The sequence below is a fragment of the Jaculus jaculus genome, chromosome 2, assembly GCF_020740685.1.
Source record: "Jaculus jaculus isolate mJacJac1 chromosome 2, mJacJac1.mat.Y.cur, whole genome shotgun sequence".
Taxonomy (NCBI): domain Eukaryota; kingdom Metazoa; phylum Chordata; class Mammalia; order Rodentia; family Dipodidae; genus Jaculus; species Jaculus jaculus.
In genome coordinates, this window is record NC_059103.1 from 212,788,162 (window position 1) to 212,798,190 (window position 10,029).

The window sequence follows — 10,029 nt, forward strand, 5'->3', positions numbered from 1 at the left end:
AGTTCTTTAAGCAAAGTTTTTGATTTTATCAGGAGGATTTGTTCTTTTCATATGTGTGTGTATGTGTTTATGTGTGCTCATTGTGCTTGCTAGTCATGTCATGTTTGTGACTGTTTGTAACTAAAGAGATGAGATGGATGCAGGTGACATTCCTTTCTCTTCTAGAGAACCATTTCAAAGAAATAAAAAACCTAAGCATAAAAATTAAAAAGGAAAAGTTAAATGTCTTTTGCAGGAGTGAATTTGCCAGATATTTGTTCTAGGTCAACTTCACCTTACATAGAGGGTTATTAAAAACAACAAAACTTGGCCACCAGCGTGGCCCGTGGCCCGCGGCCGGTGGCTCATGGACGCACATTCCACACGCATCCCAGAAAGTCTCACTGTCTCCAAGGTGCCTTTCCTGAGCCTTTCACTTCATGTCGAAGGCTTAAAAGTTGAGTCCAACTTTTATGATGTTGAGAAAAAGAACTTTTATGGACACTTTGAAACCCTAAGGGATTACATGGGAGTTTCCATGTTGTAGTGAAAGTGCAACCGAGATTAGACAGTTGGATTTCCCCCAGCGATCTGCCTCCCCTGAGCCTGCACCCAGGCGGATGAAAACAAACACTAAAAATGGCGGTGCCGGCGAGCGGCTGGTTGCTGAGTTGAGGCCGGGAAGTTCGTTAATGACCGAGGGAAGCCCTGGAGAACATTGGTTGGTGTGAGTGGGTCAGCCTGCTCTGTGTTTTGAGTCGGGAAGCGTGAGGTGTCTGCGACCTGTGCTGTCACTGCAGCCCCGGAGCACGGAACCCTCGGCGGAGAGGCGCGGTTGCCCGGCCTGAGGCCCTGGCCTCCGTAATGAGAACCCGAAGCCACTGTCTGGCTCATAGCTTCGCAGGTGAAGGTGACTGTTGACTAGTGAAAAAAAGGGACTCAAGGTTCACGACTATCTTCTTACTGGCAGTGGAACGACTTGTGGAAACCTGCGACCCGTTAAGTAAACCTCTGGCTAATGGTTCCTGGGAAGGAAGGTGGAGTACCATTTACTCCTAACCAGCCTGCCCATGGTGCCCAGGCTGACCAGGAGAGACTGATGACCCACACGCCTTCCGATGGGATCCATTGTGCTGCCACACCTACTAGCAGGTGAACCCCCCAGAGTCTCCAAGGACAATGTCTCCTCTCCATGGCAGCCTGCACTCCAGTGGCTCCAGTGGGGCTAGCAGTGGCAACAATCATGATGACTTCGTTATGATTGATTTTAAACTGGCTTTTTCTAAAGACGACATTCTTCCAATGGACTTGGGGACCTTTTATCGTGAATTTCAGAATTCCCCCTCAGCTGAGTAGCCTCTCCATAGATATCGGAGCCCAGTCCATGACTGAAGACTTGGACTCATTACCAGAGAAGCTGGCTGTGCATGAGAAGAATGTGCAAGAATTTGATGCCTTTGTAGAAACCCTGCAGTAAAAGTGTCCTCAGTACCAGCCGCATCCCCTTCGGTGGTCCCAGGGGACAGAGAACCTCCCACTCCTCAGCTGTTCCCATCTCTCATGCTGCTCCTGGCCAGGTGGAGGGCAGAATGGATCCCCATGGAAACCCTGAAGTCCCTGCTCTTGGACCTCCTGGAGTCTCTGTGGTACAGTCAGGCCCAGTGTCTGCCTTTGGGAGGACTCACTCTCTGGCCTTAGAGATGGAGACTGGCTGTAACAAACAAGCCTCAGCAAGACCATCTGTGTCCCCACCCATCCTCATATGCTTCACAGAGGGTGTCAGCCAGTTCCTTCTGCTACCAGACTCCTGCCTGGGTCTGCCCTGCAGCTGGCCCCTGCCTGTCCATCCTTACCACCAACCATTTTAGATTCCAGCTGGTGGCCCAGAGACTTGGGCAAGACAGAAAGATGAAGGAGACTAAGGAGTCTGTGGTGGGAGAAGGAAGGCCTCTTGTTGGCTCTCGGTGTTATCCATAGTTCCTGGGCCATCCCTCCCTCTTTTCCTCTTCCCTTTGTCTTCCCTCTCTACCTTCCCTCCTCTTCTCCCTTCTCCCTCTGCCTCTCCCCTAGTGCCCTCATTCTTGGCAAATATAACAGGTTCACCTGGTCATAATGACAAGAGCTACAAAGCCAGCCACAAGCCCTAAAGATTGTGTCTCTAAAGGCCTACCTAAAATGTTGTTAGTCACACATTTTCTTCCCCCTCACACACACCCCTCGCCCACAAATTGCTGCTGCTTGGATATAGGGCATGGTAAATATTTATTAATTTCAGAGAAATCAGATATTTTATAGAGAAAATATGTTTGAAGCTAGCTGTTTAACTCGGGGAAGGTAGAGGTCGTCTTCCTGGGATGGAGGCCTCCTGTGGAGGTTCCTCAGAATCCATGCTTGTATTCTGAGGATCTTCCTGTTTCATAGAAGGAGGGATCAAGAATGGGGCCGGGAAGGTGGCTCAACAGTTGAAGGCACTTGCTTGGCAAAGCGTGCCAGCTCAAGTTCAGTTCAGCCAACCATGTAAGCTGGGAGCAAAAAAAAAAAAAAAAGGCCTGTCTGCCATTCATTTGTAGTGGCAAGTGGCTGTGGTGCACGCATATGCATGCACATCCACACAAATATTTTTTATTTTTATTTTTTGGTTTTTTGAGATAGGGTCTCACTCTGATACAGGCTGACCTGGAATTAACTATGTCACACAAATAATTTTTAAAGAGGGGCTGGCAAGGTAAGCACTCAAAGCTGCCTAGGCTTTCCTTTGCACATTTGCATGCTCCTGGTGAGCATCCTCACTGATTGTTGTGGCGGCCCAAGAAGTCTTGGGTTTGTTAAAAGTAATGACTCGTCAAGAGTTGTGAGGCATGTAGAGCCCCTGCTAGTGGACTGCTTGGTCCCAAGTCTCAGCTGGTCTGTGGAGCTGTCCTTCCTCCCTTTAGTCTCAGGTCTGTACACTGCCCTGGATTTACTATCTGGATTTGTTCCCTGTTGAGAAATCAAAGCTGGGTTTCTGGTTGATTTAACCCTTCAGGTATTGTTGCTTGAGTAAGTCAAGTGCCTCGCTATCTTTCCTGTCCCAGCTAAACCTCTGGCCTGGCCAAGAGAACCAATCTTCCTGTTCCTCCTGGGTCTCCCTTGGCAGCAGCTGTTAGCAGAGCTGGTGGCTCTCAAATGCTTGTTAGTAAACTGCATTAACACTTCTCACCTCAAAGGCTGACTTCCAAGGGCCAGAATGGGCTCTAGGGAGGCAGGGAGTCCATCCCCTGTGCATGCTTCTGCTGCTACAAAGAAAGTTCCCCGGAGACCAACTTGTCTTATAGTCTATGGAGTAGGGCACATTCAAAACCTGCTGAACCAGATTTGCCTCCAGGGCCAATACTGAGGAGGGAAAAGGGCTCTGCCAAGTATTGATATGACCATCTCATCCACTGTCCCTCTTGAGTCCTTGCATGGAAAGGCCTGTTAACCATTGTCTAAAACAGCCCTCTGCTTGCCAATCTGGTCTCTGGGCAACAGCCTTTCTCCCAGACTCCATCTGGGAAGAGATCAGATAGCTGAGCTGAGCAACCTTGGAAGTGGTCAGTGCCCCTCAGCCCTACAGTGCCAGGGGTGAGCTCTGGATTGACCCCTGCAGCACCCAGATGTAGCTGGGTCCAGTCAGATGTAGCTGGGACCAGTCATCTGCCTCTGGGTGACAAAGACCCCTACTCCAGCCTCCTTCAGTGTACTTTGGAAATAAGAGCTACACTTCAAAATATATTCAAGAGATTTCCAATAAATTTTTTTTCTGTACAAAAAAAAAAAAACTTCCTCTAAATAGGTAACTTATAATTTGTCAGATTTTTTTTAAAAAGATTGTAATGTCCTGTTACTTAAAAGGAAGAGGCAACTGCTCTGACTTCTGAGACAGCCTGCCTCAAGATAACAACACAATTTGCCTTAGTTACTTCTAATCGTTTCCAAGTGTGTTATTGGTATTAATGACATAAGATTGTATTAAGACTACTTTCTATATGTAAGTACAATGATTGTGATGGGGAGGTAATGTGATGGAGAATGGAATCTCAAAGGGGAAAGTGTTGGGGGGAGGGAGGGAATTATCATGGGCTATTTTTTATAATCATGGAAAATGCTAATAAAAAAAATTTTTTAAGACTACTTTCTTGTTAGTAATAGGATTAATAAATTTGGTGTAATTTTTAATAGCCTTATAATAAAGATAATTAATCGCTTCTCGGCCTTTTGGCTAAGATCAAGTATAGTATCCTTTCTTATCAGTTTAATATCTGATATGTCCTCTATCTGAGGACAGTATATTAAATGGATTTTTGGAGCTCAGAGTTGGAATAGAAACTTGCTCCATCCACTCCACACATCGACCTGGTATTGCTGTACCTCTAGGAAAGAGTGGTGCACCCCCTCGGGAGAATAAAAAAAAAAAGAAAGATAATTAATGATAGGGTGAGATGAATTGATTAAAGGAACTGGAAAGGAATTTTTCAATGATTACTTGTTAAAAATGCCTTTTGAGTGGTACTTAGATCAGAATGTTAAAGTATATAAATAAAGGTCTGCAATTATAAAAAAAAAAAAAAAAAATTCAGGCTAAACCTAAACACCATGCCTAAAGTTAAAGGATTTTAAACTGTTTACAAACTTTAAGAAAAATAAAAACTAATTTTCAGGGTAAAATATGTTGGGATAGCTTGCTTAAGTTTTATCAAATTTAGGTCATGGATAAAACATAAAATTGTTTTATGTTAATAAAAATTTCAACTTCCGGTTAAGATGGCGGCGTAGGTACCACGCCAAAGCAGCCTAGGGGGGGAAAAAGACCAAAAAAACTCAGCAAAATACACACTTTTACTAAAAAGTGAGGTGTATAGGAAATTGAAGTGGCAGCAGAGAAGTAGAAGAGTTCCAGAGCATCCAGAGCCTGCACAGGCGGGAAAAGCGGCTCAGGCAGCTCGGCCAACCGCCGCGGCCGTGGCGCACCAGAAAGCCGCCAGACTCGGCTCAGGCAACAGGAAAAGACAGGTGCCAGAGCTTTCCCTCACACCGCGCTCTCCGCAACTCAGGGAACATGAGGGGAGAGCGGCAGCGAGCAGCGGAGGAGCAGACCGCGAGGTAGAAGAACACGTGGAGCAGCGAGAGAACTAGAGCAGCTGCGGCTCCCTCCCCTCCCCCACCGCCTGAGCCCAGCTCCGGCGAACAGAGCAGCAGCCTGGGACCCGGCCACGCCAACAGCGGGACCCAAGCAGGAGCAGAGTTCAGCAGCAACATCAGCGGCTCCAGCACAGGTAACAGCGGCCCCAGTAGCAGCAGACCTAGGAGTGGCAGCAGCGGCAGACTCAGCAGCAGCAGCTTCAGGGGGAGCAGTGGCAGTGGACACAGCAGCAGCAGCTTCAGCAGCAGTGGTGGCTCCAACAGTGGCAGCTACAGCAGCAGCAGAGGCAGCAGCAGTGGTGGGTCCTGCAGCAACACCTTCAGCAGCAGTGGCTACAGTCCCAGCAGGGACAGCTTGAGCAGCAGCATTTCCAGCAGCAGGGGTGCTGATCTGCAGGGCCACACTTGCCAGGCTCGGTTTGCCCTGCAGGAAAAGCCAGTGCCCAGCTCCAGAAATCAGAATAGCAGCCCGACGGCCCAGGCAGCAACTTGACTGAGACCAAAATCATCCAAGGTAACTGGTATTGCACCAGGGAAGGGTCTCACTTGGTCACAAGCTGACTTGGATCCCTCAACAGACCAGAAATCTTAACCTCTTTGTTGATAGAGGATCTGGTCGTTATAATAACTACTCTTGCATACGTACTTGGGACTGTTTTTGATTGAATGTGTACAGTGTTTAGTTAAATTTTAGAATCTACCTGTATTTTATTCCACTCAGCCTGCTTGAATACTCCTATAGCAGGGAAACTCAACCCCTAAGAACATCTTTGTAGATACTCTGAGAGTCTTAAGAGCCACACCTAACACCTTAAGGTCCTAACCTGAAAATATATTACATCAAATCAATTGATACAGCTAAGAATACACAGCTAGCTAGAAAATCCAAGCATTAACTTAATCCAAGCTGCAAAAATATATACATTATAACACAAGAAACACTAAAAAGCAAGACGATATAAACCCACCTAAAAGTATTAATGCATCAGAAATGTCCTCCAGTGAGAAAGAGTTAGAGGAAATGCCTGAGAAAGAGTTCAAAAGAATGATTGTAAATATGTTCAAAGAAGTCAGAGAACAAATCAAAGGAGTCAAAGAGGAACTTAAAGAGGAAATCAAAAGAATCAAAGAAGATGAAGGACACCAATTTAATGAAATAAAGAAGGCAATACAAGACATAAATAAGGAAATAGAAAGAATAAAGAAAAACCAGTCAGAATTACAAGCAATGAAGAACACAGTTAATGAAATAAAAAACTCTGTAGAAAATCTCACCAGTAGGATGGATGAGGAAGAGGACAGAATATCTAAGCTAGAAGACCAGGTGGCAGACCTAATGCAGTCCAACAAAGAGAAACACAAACTTATAGAAAAGTATGAGTGGGAATTTCAAGATATTCAGGACACTATGAAAAGATCCAATATAAGAATTCAGGGCATAGTAGAAGGAGAAGAACTCCACTCCAGAGGCATAGTAGGCATCTTCAACAAAATCATATAAGAAAATTTCCCCCAAATTGGGAAAGAGGTGCCAATGCAGATACAGGAAGCCTTTAGAACCCCAGCCAGACAAAACCCAGAAAGAACCTCTCTTCGCCATATTATAATCACACCTCCAAACACACACACCAAGGAAAAAATATTGAAAACAGTTAGAGAGAAAAATCAAGTTACCTACAAAAGCAAGCCCATCAGGATTACAGCAGATTATTCAACACAAACTTTTAAAGCCAGAAGGGCTTGGAGTGATATATTCCAAGTTCTGAAAGATAACAACTGTCAACCAAGGCTACATTATCCTGCAAAATTATCCATTCAAATAGATGGAGAAATAAAGACATTCCATGACAAAAGCAGGTTAAAGGAGTACTTGAAGACAAAACCAGCTCTACAGAAAATACTTGATAGAATCCTCCATGCTGAAGAAAAGGAAAAGCACACATATAAGGAACCTAGAAAAAACAAGCAATACTCAAATACTAGTTAACAGAAGAGAGCGCAGGTAGAACCAGAAACACACACACACACACACACACACAAATGGCAAACATAAATACACACCTTTCAATAATATCTCTTAATATCAACGGTCTCAATGCCCCAACGAAAAGACATAGATTTGCAGACTGGGTTAAAAAGCAGGATCCTACAATTTGTTGTCTTCAAGAAACTCACCTTTCTACAAAGGATAGACATTATCTTAGGGTGAAAGGTTGGAAGATGGTGTTTCAAGCAATGGGCCTAGAAAACAAGCAGGGGTTGCTATCCTAATATCAGACAGGGTAGACTTTAGTCCGACGTTAGTCAAGAAAGATAAGGAAGGTCACTTTATATTGATTAAGGGCACACTCCAACAGGAGGACATTACAATCCTAAACATATATGCACCTAACATGGGGGCTCCCAAATTCATCAAACAAACACTATTAGAACTAAGGTCACAGATAACACCAAACACAGTGGTGGTGGGTGACTTTAACACCCCACTCTCATCAATTGACAGGTCATCCTGGTAAAGAATAAACAGAGAGGCATCTGGACTAAATGAGGTCATAGAAGGAATGGACTTAACAGATATATACAGGACATTTCATCCAAAAGCTACAGAATATACATTCCTTCTAGCAGCACATGGAACATTCTCTAAAATAGACCATATATTAGGACACAAAGCAAATCTTAACAAATTCAGGAAAATTGAAATAATTCCTTGCATTCTATCTGACCACAACGGAATCGAACTACAAATCAGTGGCAAGAAAGGCTATAGAGCATACACAAAATCATGGAAACTAAACAATACACTACTAAATGATGAATGGGTCAATGAAGAAATCAAAAAGGAAATCAAAAAATTTATAGTCAAATGATAATGAGAACACAACATACCAAAATCTCTGGGACACAATGAAGGCAGTTCTAAGAGGTAAATTTATAGCCTTGAGTGCCTATATTAAGAAATTAGAAAGGTCGCAAGTAAACGACCTAATGCTTCACCTTAAAGCCTGGGAAAAAGAAGAACAAGGCAAACCAAAATCAGTACATGGGAAGAAATAATAAAGATTAGGGCAGAAATTAATGAAATAGAAACAAAAAGAACAAGCCAAAGAATTAATGAAACAAAGAGTTGGTTCTTTGAAAGGATAAACAAGATTGATAAACCCTTAGCAAATCTGACCAAAAGAAAGAGAGAAGAGACACAAATTAATAAAATCAGAGATGAACAAGGTAACATCACAACAGATTCCAGAGAAATTTAAAAAATCATAGGGACATACTATAAAAGCATATACTCCACAAAGTATGAAAATCTGAAAGAAATGGATGATTTCCTTGATCTATATGACCTACCTAAATTAAATCAAAATGAGATTAATCACTTAAATAGACCTATAACAAACATGGAGATCCGAACAGTTATCAATAATCTCCCAACTAAAAAAAGCCCAGGCCTGGACGGATTCACTGCTGAATTTTACCAGACTTTTAAGGAAGAGCTAACACCATTGCTTCTTAAGCTTTTCCAGGAAATAGAAAAAGAAGGAATTCTACCAATCTCCTTCTATGAGGCCAGCATCACCCTGATACCAAAACCAGGCAAAGATAGAACAATAAAAGAAAATTACAGACCATTCTCCCTCATGAACATAGATGCAAAAATACTCAACAAAATATTGGCAAACAGAATACAAGAATATATCAAAAAGATCATTCACCCTGACCAAGTAGGCTTTATCCCAGAGATGCAGGGATGGTTCAACATACGCAAATCTATAAATGTAATACATTACATAAACGGGTTGAAGGACAAAAATCACATGATCATCTCATTAGACGCAGAGAAAGCATTTGACAAAATCCAACATCCCTTCATGATAAAAGTCCTACAGAGACTGGGAATAGAAGGAACATATCTCAATATAATAAAGGCTATTTATGATAAGCCTACAACCAACATATTACTAAATGGGGAAAAACTGGAAGCTTTTCCACTAAAATCAGGAACAAGACAAACGTGTCCACTGTCCCCACTTTTATTTAATATAGTTTTGGAAGTCTTAGCCATAGCAATAAGGCATGAGACAAACATGAAAGGGATACAAATTCGAAAGGATGAGATCAAGTTATCATTATTTGCAGATGACATGATTCTATACATAAAGGACCCTAAAGCCTCTACTAGCAAGCTGTTAGAGCTGATAAAAACCTACAGCAATGTAGCAGGATACAAAATAAATACACAGAAATCAGTAGCCTTCATATATGCTAACAACAAACAAACAGAGGATGAAATCAGAGAATCACTCCCATTCACAATTGCATCAAAAAAAAATAAAGTACCTTGGAATAAACCTAACCAAGGAAGTAAAGAATCTATACAATGAGAACTTTAAAACACTCAAGCGAGAAATTGCAGAAGACACTAGAAAGTGGAGAAACATCCCTTGTTCCTGGATTGGAAGAATCAATATTGTGGAAATGGCAATCTTACCTAAAGCAATCTACACATTTAATGCAATCCCTAGCAAAATTCCAACGGCTTTCTTCATGGAAACAGAAAAAACAATCCAAAAATTCATTTGGAATCACAAAAAACCTCGAATATCTAAAATAATACTGAGCAACAAAAAACAGGCTGGTGGTATCACCATACCTGATTTTAACCTATACTACAGAGCCATAGTAACAAAAACACCATGGTACTGGCACAAAAACAGACATGTAAATCAGTGGAACACAATAGAGGATCCAGATGTAAGCCCAAGTAGCTATAGCCACCTGATATTCGATAAAAATGCCAAAAATACTCATTGGAGAAGAGTCAGCCTCTTCAGCATATGGTGTTTTAAAAACTGGATATATATCTGCAGAAGGATGAAAATAGATTCT

The 10,029-nt window shown here is 42.6% G+C and overlaps 1 non-coding gene and 1 pseudogene across 1 annotated transcript; both read left to right on the top strand.

The window, feature by feature from the left end:
• The first annotated feature begins 997 nt into the window (after window positions 1–997).
• On the top strand, window positions 998–2,078 carry LOC123458618 (annotated as a pseudogene).
• A 2,121-nt stretch (window positions 2,079–4,199) lies between these two features.
• On the top strand, window positions 4,200–4,394 carry LOC123458890. Its single transcript, XR_006635840.1, has one exon. It is a non-coding gene; the product is annotated as a U2 spliceosomal RNA (small nuclear RNA).
• The last annotated feature ends 5,635 nt before the right edge of the window (window positions 4,395–10,029 follow it).